Consider the following 15,894-nt stretch of genomic DNA (forward strand, 5'->3'; position numbering starts at 1 on the left):
GTGTGTGTGTGTGTGTGTGTGTGTGTGTGTGTGTGTGTGTGTGTGTGATGTTTATTAGGGATTCAGTTGCTTTGGTTGGCAAGCAGAAAGCTAGGGCCTGTAACTGATTTATAGAGTATTTCCTTCTCCTAATTGAAGCTGCACGGTACAAATCCCATTTTGTGAATGTGGAGGCTTTTGCATAAATATCAAGCACAATGGATCTTTTGTGAAGGTCAAATTTTGTTTCTTTTACATTTTACAGCCCCGCCCCCATCTCCCAGGGTACTTTACAAAGGTCAAATTTTTTAAACATCCAGTTCTTTTTTTTCTCCCTGCCCCCCACCCCAGCTGCCTCCTTCTGAACTAGGCTATTTTGCTTCAAGAGGATTGGATGGAGATTTCTTCCAAGGGACAGATTTGTTGCAAACATCCCTAGTCATGTTGCTTTCATCGTGTCAAGGCAGAATAACCAGGTATCAGAAACTTTGAGGTTTTCAGAGAATCTAGGCAGTGAAAACAAACATTCTTTTTTAGGGTACTCCTGCAATGTAAATGAACTTTAACAGTCTTCTGTTGTTAGGTTACACCACTCGATGACAGAGATACAAGGTGAAGTGGGAGTTTAAGTGCTGTTTAAAACGTAAGCTCAGACCAGCACACTGCCGCTGTCATCACCTTCATTTGCCAGAGAAAAACACATCGCCAATTGCAACGCCCGGGAGGCTGGGAAAGGTCTTGCCTCTAGCTGCAGGGAAGATCATAGTCACGTGACAAAGGGAGTGGCTACAGGGAGGGGCAAATCATTGTGGCCAATCATTCAATCTACCATAAAGAGAATATGAAGTAATGATATCAACAGGGGGGATTAATGCAAGGCAAGCAACAGTCTTCAGTGAAATAGTGGCACCATTTATAATTTGTCTTGGGTATTGGGAGTGTTTGTGAAGGTCTCTCTCTATAAGATTGTGGGTATCAAAAGAAGTTCTGGGTGACTTTTGGCGAGCAGGTTTCAGTGTGCACATGTATCTGTGGAAAACTGCTTCTCAGGCTGGACAGTGGGAAGTGATCCTGGAATTGCCCTTCCTGTCTTTGGAAAAGGGAAGACTGAGGTTGTTCTTCTGACCATCACATCTGGTGTTGCAGAAGGCAGAGGCTCAGCATCAAGCAGGCAACCAGCTCTTAGAAATGTGCTCACGCCATCTGGATGCTTTTTGATGTAGTTTTCACCCTTCAAGGTTGCTTTTATGTTCATTTTAGCTCTTATTTGCAAAATGATGGTGGAATTATAAGGAGGATTCACCGTGGGCACCCACATCCTTTATGGATGTTCAGGTTATTTGTTACTGTGTAACAAATTACCCCAAAACTTACTGCAAAAAACAGCTATTTATTATGCCCATGGATTCCGTGGGCCAGGAATTTAGGCGGGAACCCAAGGACAGTTTGCCTCCATTCCATAGTGTGTGGGGCCTCAGATGGAAGATTCAAGAATAGCATGATTGACAACGGGGGGCTCGAATCATCTTCCATCACTCACATGCTTGATGGTTGATGCTGGCTGTTGGCTGAGAACTTAACCCTTGAGAGCATAGGCTAGAATATCTACACACTCCATCTCCATGCAATCTGGGCATTCATTCTTCACAGTGGTTTCCAGGGTGAGCATCTCAAGACAGAGAGCCAGGTGGCAGCCATATTGCCTTTGTAAACCCACCCTCTGAAGTTGACCATATGGTGTCGCTTTGACCGCGTTCTACTTACTGAGGCAGTTACAAAGCCTTCCATTCAAGGGGAATGGAATAGATGTGAACTCTCAATGCCGAGATAATGGAAGAACATTTGGAATCCAGAACATAGATGCAGCTGTTTTTAGAAAATACAGTTTGGCACAGCCTTACTGTCTGAATACAGTAATACAGATCCCTTCCACATACTTATCCTTCCCTCAAAGGGCAGGGAAGGGTAGGAAGGGTACGCTTCCTTCAGACTTCCCTGAAGTTTCATCTGCTTCTGGCATCAGACTCAGGCTGAGGCCCAGGGCCAGGGTTGGGCAGGGCATAATGAAGGAGCAGCAGTCCTGGACCATGCTTACTTTTGGATCCATACTCAGGGACCCCTGCTGAGGTTCTTGCATTGATCAGTCAGCATTTGGGGAGATACAACTAGCCTGGTCCAAACCAAGAGTGACAGTCTGTCAAAATTCAACACAGGTTCCACGTGAGCTCAAGATCCAGACTCTCTCAGCAGAGTACCGGAGTAAAAACTTGGTGCAGGGCAGAAACCAGCCGAGGGCAGGCCACACGTATTAGGAGATAGTTAGGGAGGCTTAGGTCATATGTTTTCATGGTTGCCACAGGGACCTGGTGGAGTCTGGGCCTGTCAGATGCATGAGTGGTAGAGAATGTTCTCTGAAGCCAGGCCAGACCTGGGCTGGGAAGGCTCATGGCCAACCCCTTATGGGAAAGAGGGCAAGGCCTGAGCAAACAGGGCTGATACTTTACTTATATTACTATCGATGGTAATTCTATTCTGCTTTGTGGGCCTTTCAGTGGGCCTGCTGGCTGTCATTACTCCAGCCTTTTCATTGAAGATACTAGGTGAAAGTGTACCTTTAAAAGGCATTTAAGTATTTCTCCAACTCAGGCCCAACGGTAAAGATATCACTTCCCCTTCAAATAGTATACTCTTCGGTCAATTTTTCTTGACCCCAACAACCCCTCTAACTCTTGGTAATGAAATATTCCCCAGATCAAAGCATCTCAGTGTTGGCAGGGACCTCGATGATCATTGAGCTCAACAAAGGGATTGATCATAAAAGCTGCAGTGTTCCCCAAGAAAACATGAGGATTTACACGTCTGTGTGTCGGTACAAGATTTAGGATGTTTCAAAAATATACATCAATCCTATTATATTTCTTATATCTGGAAGAAGGCCAGCTGCTTTCCCCCCTCCCTTGCAGTATGCCCCATCAGCCTGGGAATGGTTGGGAGTCAAGTGAGGTAAAACCACTTCAGGCTTGGCGAGGTCTCTGAGCAAAATCCCACCATTAGGCAAAATCACAATATAGTTCTAGTTTTTGTTTGGTCTTTAAACTGCCTAATTCTATTCTTTGTTCTGTTTTGCACTGACCTGTTTCAGGGACCCTAAATACCAAGACTTTGATTTCATCAAGATTTAACCCTCTTGTCACAGAGAAAAGACAATGTTATTATTCTTGACTGTCCTTGGTAGTATTTATACTTGGAAGTGCACAAACTGGGGGGCAATAATGCTTAAGAATCTGGCGTACTTGTTAATAATGAAATTATAGGCCACAGTAGAAAAAGTTTGCAGTGTCTTTCTGCTCTTCCTCAAATCACAATCTTTTTATAGGCAACTGCTACTAGATTATAGTGCTCTGCTCTGATTGTAGTGTTTGCTTTTCCATGTTTTTTTCTTCTTTTTCTTTCCCCCCCCCCCCCCCTCACTTTTTTTGGCCCTCCCCCCTCCTTTTTTTTGGCTCTTGGGAAGGAAAAAAAAAGATATTAAAGTTCTCTGGTGCTATTTTTTTCATGAGCTCTTATGAGGCTTTGAAAATGTTTGCATTCAAAAAGATTACAGCTGTAACAATAGGATTCCCAGTCCATGAATTCAAGTAGGCAAGAAATAGCACATTTCTTTCTTTCCTCTCAATCAACACAATACCCTTCTTTCTGGCTGGCAGGAAATTTAGCCTCAGTCCTTCATGAGACTCCTTCTCTCCCTAGGGTCATGCTAAAACTTCAAGGTCTTATGTGGTATGAAGCCATTGGGGGAACTTCATCCTTTTGTATGCTTTTTCCCTATTCTCATGGTCCCCTAAGTTCTTTTTTTTTTTTTAAGGTTTTATTTATTTATTTGAGAGAGAGAATGAGAGACAGAGAGCACAAGAGGGAAGAGGGTCAGAGGGAGAAGCAGACTCCCTGCCGAGCAGGGAGCCCGATGCGGGACTCGATCCCGGGACTCCAGGATCATGACCTGAGCCGAAGGCAGTCGCTTAACCAACTGAGCCACCCAGGCGCCCACGGTCCCCTAAGTTCTTATGGCCCTGCCACCTTTCCATTTTCGCGGGCAAGGGAATTTTGACAATGCTGTGAGCCTCAGAGCTTAGGATATGGTCTTCCTGGGAGCATCCCAGAGATATACCCCTGAGACTTTGCTGTCTGCCTGCCACCCCTCAGGAAGAGCACTCTTCCCCACTGCTCAGGAGACCTTCCTCTGAGCCCATCTCACTCTTTGTGGCTTCTCTTCCTTTCCCATTGCACTTGAAATCACCTCCTCCTTAGACCTTTGAAACCAAAAGCCAAGCAGGAAGTGTGTTGCAAAACCTCTTCTTTCCAATTGGCTATATTCTTCTGCCTGCTTGACTTTGGAAAGGGAGAGGGGATATGGCAAGGGGAGATAAAAATATTAATATTTTTTAAAAAAATCAATGACTCCAAAGAAGAATCTAAGAATTGCTCTGTCAAGAGTGTCCTCCCTACCATCACCTCATAGACAATGACAAAGTTGTTGTCCTCCATAATAGCAGGAATATTTTATCTCAGATCTGCTGTAGCTGTATCTTCTTGGGGCCGAGGGAAATATTAGCAGGTATAGATTTGCATCTGTAGAGAATTTCATGATTGCCTCTATCATAGAGGGGACGTAGGATGGGGGTAAGTTCAATTACCTGCACTTACCTGCAGCTGCTAGAGCTGGACAATTGCCTGAAGGGATAGTTTTACTTTATTTTACTTAAGTTTTCATGGCTGGTCAGATTCAAATTCTACTCCTTTTGGCTTAGCTCCCTTTCTTTCTTTTAGAGAAGAAAATTGTAGTCTTATTTTGCTTCCATGGGAAATAGATGTATAGCCTTATCTTTATAACTCTCCTCTCTTCATATATATATATTTATATATATAATTTAATCTTCCATAATATAATATTTATTTATATATTACTCTATAATATTTCTATACTTCTATAATATGATTTACTTAATTATAAATAAGTCTATAATTACTTATAGACCTCTATATAATAAAATATTCAAATCATATGTATATAGCTTTGTAGGCTCAATAATATTTCTCAGATAAGTTTCTCAAGGTGGCTTCTCAAGAATAGCATTATCTCTTTCTAGTCCATTTTCTCTTACAAAGAGAGGCTGTATTGTAGAATGTTCTGGGCCAGTCTGCCCAGGTTTTAATCCTCATTCTGCCACTTGTTAGCTCTGTGGTTTTGGAGACTGCTCAGCCTCTGTGCTTCAGTTTTCTTTTCTACAAAACTGGAACCATGATAGCAGTCCCCGCCTCATTGGGAATTGGTGATGGTGGAGTGAGTTCATGCACACTTCATACTTAGAATGGGGCCTGGACCATTTAGGAGGTGATAACTATTATCCTTTGAACATCTCTGTTGTTTGACCTACACTTTAAAATATATAAATATAACACAGTGTTAGGGAACACATATAAATAATTGCCTCTCTTCTGCTGGAAACAAGCAAACCCACTGAACAGACCTCAAGGGTCTCTCCCGTACCCAACATACAAAGTCCGTGGTCATGATTAGGACATTCAGAGCACTTCAGGGCCCCACCTCAGCCCAGGCTCATGCTCACCTCCACCTCCTTTACCCCACGGCTTCACCTCCATGCACACTCAGCTTCTGTTCACCTTTGTCATTCCCCAAAAACATCACCTATGTGACAGCTTTCGGCCTTTCTGAATGCTGCCTCTCTGTACGAGGGTACTTCTCACCTTTGTCTGCCTCTTAAAGCATTTTCATTTTTTAAGGATATATGTATAGCAAGTCCTTTGTGAAGTCTCCTGTTTCCCCCAAGTCGGAGGTAGTTACTATCCTCTTTAGCCCAGAGAATACTGAAATGAACAAGCAAAATCCAAAGTTGTGTTTTGACTCTTATTTCCTCTATCTTGTTTTATAATTTATTGTGTATGTGTCCTTCTCATTCAGTTGGAGGCCACAATACCATTTTTCTATGGCGGTTTTCCCATTTTTTTGTATGAGAATTTTCAAACATATAGAGAAGTCAAAGGGATAGAATGCAACCCACAAACACACCTTTAATTCCATATACATTATCATGTGGTCATATTTACTTTATGGGATATATATTTTATTTCCACTGAGCCATTTAAATGTAAACATCAGTCATCATGACCCTTTACCCCTAACTACTTCAGCACACAGCTCTCAAAAACAAGGACAGACTCTCTCATAAGCAGCATGCCAAGATAACACCTAAGAAAAGCAATGGTGATTTCTAATGTTACCGAATATACAGTCCATATTCAGTTGCCCCAGTTGAGGGAAGACCGTGTCTTCATTCTTATTTGTATCATAATGGAGAATACCATTTTCTGTTGAACTGAGGAATCCGAGTGCTGCTGATGTCACTGGGAGTCATTGTCTTGCAGAAAGTAGCCGCTTCTATTCCACTTTGAGACTTGGCTTTGGTCCTCTTTCTGTGTCTCTGTCTTTCTCCCTAACACTCTGGTGCTATGGAAACGAGATGAAACAGTTTCACCTAGAGATGGGGATTTTAGGAAGACCGAACGGCATTTTCTTTCTATTGGCACAGCAATCCAATTCACTTTTCGGAAAGTTTTAGTGTGTTTTTTTGTAAAGTAATAGTCCTTTAGGCTGTGACGATACAATCAACTCTAATCTGGGGATCTATATTTTAAAATATATAAATATAACACCATAACACAAAGGAATTCTGGGAAAGGAGGCGATTGATTATTCAGCCAGTGGATTATATAGAGATTTTTCTTCTCTTGTTTTCTTCTGTCTGCCTCCAGGCCATTTCACTGCGTGGAGTATTTTCATGACAGTGGAAATCAAAGGAAAGGAAACAGTGGGTATGCATTTCCTTAGTTTTTTAGCAAGTCTGGTCAAAGAGCTGGGAGTAATGGAGTCTCAGGCTGAGTTAGGTTTGTGGATTATGAGTGAATTTTCCTTTCCCAGAATTCCTTTGTTGCCAGTAGTAAGAATAATTAAGAGTTACTTCTCATCAGTAAAGTGCCTTAAAGAATTTGAAGAGTTTATGTCAATAGAAGAAATGATTTTGATAAGAAGCGCCCGTGAGGGACTGATATTGTCCCTAAGGGAATGAAATAGAGTCTGTCATGACTCAGAGACACCCTTTGTATTTGATGTGTCCAAAGCTAAATCCAGTTCCTTAGTTAGGCTGATAATTCATTTCTCTGCCACTGTCTTGCTTTTTCATTTTCATGACTTTGTTACTTTGTAGGAAGTGCTTTAAGCAAAATATCCAAAATATATTAGAATTATTGAAAACATGTATTTATATCTTCCTGGGTAGCTTACTGAAAATGGATTTTTTTGGTGTGTGTTATATTATTTGTAAAAGCAAAGCTTGCAATCAAGCTTCTACATCATGGAATCATTGACTTGAAAACTTCTTGTCTTAGTTTACTAAAACATAAATCCTGGAATAAAAAGTACCAAAGTGCTTTGGGATCAATTTAGAGTCAGAAAGTCCGTCCCCAGAAGAAATGCAGTCATTGTTGATCTTTATTCAGCTCAGAAAAGCAAAACGAAGGGCTAAAGTGACAGAAGAGGGAAATGACCGTGGAAAGCAGCATGAAAAATGGGGGAAGCCAAGATTTATTTCATCAAGGTATAGATCCTAAGTAAGCATGCATTAAAGAACATATGCTTTAGCATGCTAATCTGTTTTGTTGTCTTTAGCACTCTTTTCAAGACATGAAAGGTGGCATTAGTTGGTTGGTAACATGTCCATTGTCTCTCGTCCCGTCCTGGGAGGAAGGCCATGAAGGCAGACTGTCTTGTCTGTCACCATGTCCCCAGGGCCTGGGAGCCAAGGGCCTGGCTCATAGCACGTGCTCACCAAATGTCTGTGGAATAAATGGATTCCTGAATCTTGTGTAGCTAGATTTTTATTTTTTTTTCTCTTAAAGCTCAATGATTAAATGACCGTATGTTAGATTAGTTAAGATAGTTCTTAAGTATAATCAGTTGTTGTTGTTGTTGTTTAAAACTTACTTTATTTTCCCTATTTCAGAGGTAATTTCGCTGAAGTTATTATGTTCAAAGCTCCTAGAGTTAGGTATAAAATAGAAAGCAGGCATCTAAGAAGTCAGCCCAAGATTCCTTTTTTTTAAATAAATATTTTATTTATTTGAGAGAGAGCACAAGGGAGGTGGGGGTGTTGCAGAGGGAGAGGGAGAAACAGGCTCCCCGCTGAGCAGGGAGCCGAATGTGGGGCTCAGTTGCAGGACTTTGGGATCACGACCTGAGCTGAAGGCAGCTGCTTAATTGACTAAGCCAACCAGGTGCCCCCCAAGATTTCTTTTAAATGAAAACTGCTCAGGGACATCCCTGTCATTCCAAACTGTGAAAGAAACAGTTGAAGCTCAAGCAAGAGTGAGGCATTTCTGCCCAAAGGTGTGCTTTGAATTACTTGGAGTCGTGATATGACCTGTGTCTGCCACGTAGGAAGAAGAAGTAAGAAGTTGAGCATCTCACGAACCTTGGGACACTGAGAAGTTCTCCAGTTTTCCCTAATTGGACCGTAATGGGGCTCAATCATTGTGTCTATGACACTTACTCCATCAGCACACCCCTTGTGCTGTGATCATGGTTTAAAGCATGCTGCTGAAAAAATTGTAACAATCTTTAGATTATCCAAGTGATAGATCCTCCCTACCTATAGTTCTCATTATTAGAAAACAGCTGAGAAACTTGTGACGTGGAAACGTACTTCAAGGTTATTGAGCACCATTGTCTTTTCTCTGCTCTGTGAGCAGTCATTATATACTTTTTAATTCACAAGAAAAAGGAAGTCTAGATTGTCTCTTTGAGGCCCTGTGTTAAGGACTCCAAAGAAGTGTATTAAGCTTTGAATGATAGTCATAAAAATAAAATATTTCATATGGGTTTTGCTTTGAGTTTCTTACAAGAATACGGTTGGCCCTTTAAAAAATTCCATTTTCATCTCGGTAAACATTCAGCTTCTCTGACAGGAGCTGGTGATTTCTGGGGTCTTCCTCATCTTTGTTCATTTTAGCAGCTTCCTTATTCTTTTAGCAACGAAATTATTTTGAGCTCTCACTGGTGGAGCTTGACCTTGCAAGTGACAGAAATGAACTTAGTGGTTTTCCTAAAGCCTCTCAATCTCACAGCTGAGGTCTCATTGTGCACCTGAAAGAACATCAAATTTCTCCAGCTCCAGTGATGTATGATCCTTGGTCACAGGGTCAATGAGGTCAACGGAAAAGGTATGGCTCCCCCAGTGTTTATTTTTTTAATTTTTTTATTTTTCATTAAACCCAAGCAGTGCTTTAGAGATAAAAAGTCCCCTCCTAGATCTCCAGGGCCAAGGAAGCTCCAACAGAGAAAACTGGCAGCATGAGAAGACATTCTCCTCCTGACCCCCAATTATATGATCTTCCTTTCTTCTCTGTTTCATTAAAACAGCATATTCCTTTAGATCTGAGTCTTTCAGGCTCTGAGATTTTGAGTTAGGAAGAGAGCATACCATGCCGGGTTCATAGCCCTTTCCTCTAAGAAACATCCAGCTTCCTCTGAAAGCTGGGAGGCAGTATGTGGGCACTGTGGTTTACCTTCTTTCCCCCACCGAAGACGATTTCTTTGTGGGTGTCTACCTAGATGCACATACATCAGATAGGCTGCTTGCTGTCCAGTTCCGTGGAGGCCAGGCTGATGATGTCTTGGCTTCATAAAGGAAAGGAGGGCTCAGGTTTCTAATTCCACTCAAACTCTCGAGCAATGCATGGCTCAGACAGATAAGCTTTAAGGTTGACAAACAGGTGCCTGTTCCCGCAAGGGTGGGAAATAGGGAGAATGAGAATCAGAATGTCAGCTTCCCTGGCTTTCTTACGCATCTTTTTGATTTATTTATGCAGCAAGAACTTACACAGCTCCTCCTCTGTGTCCAGCACTGGGCTCTGTTCCTTGTCAGTTTAGTTAAAGATTTTTTTTTTTTTTTAAAGATTTTATTTATTTATTTGAGAGAGAGAGAATGAGAGATAGAGAGCACGAGAGGGAAGAGGGTCAGAGGGAGGAGTAGACTCCCTGCCGAGCAGGGAGCCCGATGTGGGACTCGATCCCGGGACTCCTGGATCATGACCTGAGCCGAAGGCAGTCGCTTAACCAACTGAGCCACCCAGGCGCCCTAGTTAAAGATGTTGAGCCCCAAGAAACTCTTATCGGCTATCTTCCTCCAACTCCTCCACAAACATCAAGAAAAGTGCTCTGACTTTACTGTCAGAAGAACTTGCGTTTGAATCCTGTTTCTGCCACTTTGGAATATGGAAGATACAGTTTGTATGTTTTGCTCACCCTGCTTCCTAACAGTACATGATTTCCCTTGAAGGCGAACATCTTTCCCTCTTTGCCATCTCTCTTGATAGGAGTATAAATCTAGGTGTGCTGCCCTTTCCTAGCCATGGTAGGACCATGACTCTCCTAGCATCCAAGTCTTGAGTTAAGGCCTGACAAAAATGGTAGAGCCCATTTATCCCACTGGAACTATTGCACAGATGTTTTCCTGATACTGGGAGTTGGCTTGTTCTTGTTTCGTTTTCTGGTTCTCTGAATGCAGAGAGCTATTGACATCCTGTCAACAGGGCCCCCTTTCTGCTTGTTGGCCAGAGTTGGTTTCTGTGGCCTGCAGTCAAAGAAATCCTGGCTGACACACCTTTGGGCCAGTCACTTATATCTCTCTTATTCTCAGTTTCTGCATTTCTAAAATGGGAGCAATGACACCGACCTGACGGGGTAGGGGGCGGCTGAGCTGTGGTGGCACAATGATGAGTGTGGTGCAGTGCCCCACACATGGGAGACATGCAATACAAATGATAGCTACGGTCATGGTCCACATTTTCACTCTCTCTGCGTGGAAGCTCTGCCGGGGAGAGGGAGGGGTCGGGGGGGAGGGGGTAACTGCATTCCCAGCCTCTCCAAGTGCACCTGCCTCCCTCAGAGGTGACCCGGAGCCTCGATTCATGAGGGAAAGGACCGGCCCAGAAATAGAAAAAGTAGTGGCAAATTGGAACATCAAAGCAGGGAGGAAGCCAACAGGGAGGGGAGGTGTGACTCAGGAGGCTGGAGCTGCCCTCCAGGAGTGAGGGGTGAATAGGGGGTGGAGGTGAAGAGGCAGCTTACGTTTGTCCCTGCTTTCTGTTCTCACTGCCATACATGGAATTTTGAGCATGGTGTTACTTCAGATACATTCTCGATGATTCTGCTAGTGGACAGCTGGCTGCATTTCATTTCTGCCTGAATTATGTCTGTGGACATGGATATTTTCACTTATGTAAAAGGAACTGGTCTTTTTCTTTTTTTTTTTTTTAAAGATTTTATTTATTTATTTGAGAGAGAGAGAATGAGAGATAGAGAGCACGAGAGGGGAGAGGGTCAGAGGGAGAAGCAGACTCCTTGCTGAGCAGGGAGCCCGATGCGGGACTCGATCCCGGGACTCCAGGATCATGACCTGAGCCGAAGGCAGTCGCTTAACCAACTGAGCCACCCAGGCACCCGGAACTGGTCTTTTTCTTATTTTTGTTTTTTATTCAATGGAAATAATATCTTTTCAGTCTTGCTTAAGTGAGATGTGGCACATCATTCTTGTCTTGATTGTTTTAATTTTCCCCTGTTGTTCTAGGCATAATAAGTGCTAAAACTGCTTTTTTTCCCCTAGAGACAACTTCTAAAGGGGCACAACCTGGAAGTTTATCATATGCACCTTTGAACTAGTCTACCTGGATTCAAGTACAGCTTTTCCACCAATTAGCTGTGTGACTTTAGGAAAGTAACATAACCTCTCTCTGCCTCGGTTTTCCCATCTCTAGAATAGGCTGGTAAAATAGTGCTACGTTGTGGAAATGAAGAGATGAAAAATGCAGTGAGTCTTACATTAAGTGCTCAGTGAATATATTTGTTAAGATTATATTTGTTGCTACCAACAGAAATGAGCATTGTTTAACTTAAGAAAAAAGGAGGAATGATTGGGAAGATGCTAGGGCATTCTCAGAATTTAAGGCAAAGCTGGCCACTCTGAGTTAAAAAACAGGGGCGGAATACGGGGCGGGGCTGGAACCTCAGCAGCAAGAGTTGTTGGACAATTCATCTGGGGCCCTGGCATTAAAGTGACACACGTTCTCTGCCTAGGTCCGCCGGGCTCACGACCCTTCCCTTCACATTGACGACATAGTAAATACCAAGCAATGGGAAAACTGCTGAAACCCCACATAGTTATCACACGGGGGAGAGCACTCTTCAGGCCCAAATGCTGGTTTAGCCATTTGAAAAAGCATGAACTTTGCATCTCTTTTCCTGCTTATCAAAAATGAAATCGGTGTTAATAAAGGGCAAAGCTCAGGCTGAGCCTGGGGAGACAAGAGCCCTGCAGAGCCCTGGCTCCTTTTAAATCCTGACTCAAGGCAGAATCCACAGAGAAAAATGATTTTATTAGCCCCGAGATTACGATAGGAAAATTCAGAAATCTGCAGATTGTCTGAGCCTCAAGGCATTGACCAAACAGACAGTTTTCCTGTCTTCTCCATGATACCGCTAAGCAGTAGTGTCAAAATATCTTTGTTTTATATTGTGTTGTTTGAAACCCAGTCTGTACTCTGGGGGTTGGAAATTTGGATGAAGGGGACAGATTTGTAAAAAATGTTCTGAATTGCTTTGGAGTTTATAAATAATCGAGTAGATCCTTTCAATGGGTAATTTGCAACTATAATTTAAAATCTTTTGGGGGGGAAGCTTTTTGAAACAAAGGTACACTGAAGCAATACTTTATTGAATATCACAGTAGTGGTCTATTGAGCTAAACACAATTTTCAAAAGTATAAAAATATTCAATCTAGCAAGTGAGAGTGAAGATGGTGATGAGAGCTAACACTGATGTACTTGCTCTGTGCTGTGCTAAGTGCATTACACGTACTAATTCATTGAGTTCTTCCAACAACCTTGTGAAGGAGTTACTGTTATTTCTCCATTTTACGGGTCAGGGAACTGAAGCACAGAGAGGTGAGTTAACTTAGCCCAAATCACACAGCAAGTAAGTGGCAGAAATGGATGTGAACTTGGGTCATTTAAGGTCACAGCCCAGGCTCTCAGCCAGCACATTCCTTAGTAGTTTGTAGGCTGAGATCATCAGGTTCCAGACCGAGGAAGGAAAGGGACTCAGAAACAAAATAAACAAAATAAACATACGTAGTGCACACCATATGCCAATATACACCATATATACACTGTCTTATTTGTTCCTTCCAGGAAGCCTTTGATTAAGGTAATATGCCTATTCCATAGAGGGTATTAAAAGGTAAACTGAGGCACATTAAAAATTTTAAGAACTTATTTGAACAAAAATCAACTTGAATCGAGCAGCATCCATTCCAGCAGATCGAACAGAGCTCTGAGGAGCTGTACAAAATGAAAAACTTTAATAGGCAAAAGGGAGCGGGAATAAGGAAGTTATGCTGGCATAAAAGGCAGGTTGGTCATTGCAAAGTTAACTTTCCTTTAACAGATGGCGGGGGTCTATCAGGCAGATGACTTAGCTAGTGCTGATCAGGTGATTTCTGATCAACTGGTTTAAGATTCCATTTGTGGTGAGGGTGCCTGGATGGTTTAGTCAGTTAAGCATCTGATTCTTGATTTAGGCTCAGGTCATGATCTCTGGTTGTGAGATTGAGCCCCAGGTTGGACTCCATGCTCAGTAGGGAGTCTGCTTGAGATTCTCTCTCTCCCTCTCCCTTTGCCCCTGCCCCTGCTCACATGCGTGCTCTCTCTCTGTCTCTAAATTAATTAAAAAAAAAAAAAAAGGCTCCACTTGTTGGAAAAGCAGAAACTGCAATATAGTTAAGTTCCACTTTGGTAATGTGACCCCTAGCATGAGGGACTCCATTTGGGGCCTCTTGTCTTGTTTTTAACAAGAGGGTAAAGAAGAGCTGCTCAAGGTGCCTGGGTGGCTCAATCGTTAAGTGTCTGCCTTCCGCTCGGGTCATGATCCCAGGGTCCTGGGATCGATCCCTGCATCGGGCTCCCCGCTCAGCGGGAAGCCTGCTTCTCCCTCTCCCACTCCCTGCTTGTGTTCCCTCTCTCGCTGTCTCTCTCTCTCTGTCAAATAAATAAATAAAATCTTAAAAAGAAAAGAAGAAGAGCTGCTCAGTGTTATGCAGTCAGTTGATGCAGGAAGTGGGGGTGGGGTGGGACTGCTATTCAAACCCAGGCATTTTAGACCCCACACCTTGTGCTTTCTTTAAAAAAGCCATATCCCCCAGTCTTCTAAGTAAAACGGATCAAACTGTTTCTTCAACTTTAAATGTCCTCTGTATTATATTCGGAGGTATTTGTTATGCGTTCTGTATTGACATAATAAAAAAAAGAAGGCTCTGAGAAGCAGAGTCTCAGAGGTGTGATCTAGAGACCAACTCAGGGGCAGAGGATCTGAAATACTAGCTTCTCGAAATAGTTTCAGCCTGAATTTCTGAGGACCATTATTCATAGATTGTGTACGGAATTACGTCTATCCATGGGGACTTTTAGCCCCAACCTCTGAACACACAAGTGGAGGCATTTACTATTTCAATAGCAAAAGGAATGAAATTGTATCCTGACAAAATCTGTACTCTAAAAAATGAGTTAAAAAATTTCTAAGTGATATAAAGTTCCAATTTTCTTAAAAAACCAAAACAAGCAAATAAAACACTAAGGCTTACATAAGACAGATGGTTCAGGAACCAAGGATGTGAGGCCTGCAGGCTCATGGAGGATTTGGTCTTGAGATTACGACCTCAATTCTCCTATCTGAAAAACAGGATCATAATACTAGTTCATTTTATATGGCAAAGATGAATGGATGGGATGCCTTATTTCTCTACTATGTGAATTAAAATGTAAGGCATTTTGGAATAGACTATCTACTTCTAAAAATAGCCAAAAGAAGCTTTAAAAATGGTCAAAGTCAGGCATAGAAACAAATTTTCCTGGGGCCCAGAATTTGGCATTTTTCTGACCAAGGACATTCTAAAACAGGGGCTACCTCCGTGTAAGGGGCTTGCATCTGGTTGTTATGACAAGGCCATTTTATGCTCAAAGGTGTTTTCTAAACACCAAGTAACATTATAAACAGGGGTGAGATTGAGGTAGGGCTAGCTTCAGGGTTTTCTTGCGACTGTCTCTATTACTGTGAGCAAGGCTTAGAAATGCTGCCTGGCACCATCAGTGCCTGCAAATATCCTCTCTGATCTCATTTGATAATGTTTTTGTGTGAACTAAAATCCGCACTCAAATAAAGGAGCATTAAATGTACAAGAGAGATAATGAGTCTCTAAGTAGGACTCCTCCAAGTTAAGTAAACAAATAGACACCGGGGGAAATTTTAGAAAAAGAAAGACTCAGGCAAAATAGCATAGCTAGTGAAATGCAACAGAAGAATCAAATAGATTTTAGTTTGTTCATCCTTTATCTATTAGTTCTATTCATTGTTTTCCATAGCACCTATTAAATATCTATCTTATCACATGCTACAAACATCACATATGGTACCTTGTTTACTTTCCATGATTTATGAGGCAAGGAAGGTGAGTAGCATTGCCTTATATAGAAGGAGACAGGCTCAGAGGGGGGAAGAAACTCAGCCAAGGTCACACAGCTAGTATGTGATGGAGTCTGGGTTTGCCTGCTGGGTGAATGCTTCAGTTTCAAAGCCCACACCTATTTAACCAGGCCAGCCTCAAAATTCTCTGAGGAAGTGCCTTTCTTTCTTTCTTTCTTTCTTTCTTTCTTTCTTTCTTTCTTTCTTTCTTTCTTTCTTTCTTTCTTTCTTTCTTTCTCTTTCTTTCTTTCTTTCTTTCTTTCTTTCT

This window comes from Callorhinus ursinus, unplaced genomic scaffold (assembly GCF_003265705.2).
Source record: "Callorhinus ursinus isolate GAN/ISIS: 27379988/994484 unplaced genomic scaffold, GSC_fseal_2.0 scaffold1, whole genome shotgun sequence".
Taxonomy (NCBI): Eukaryota; Metazoa; Chordata; class Mammalia; order Carnivora; family Otariidae; genus Callorhinus; species Callorhinus ursinus.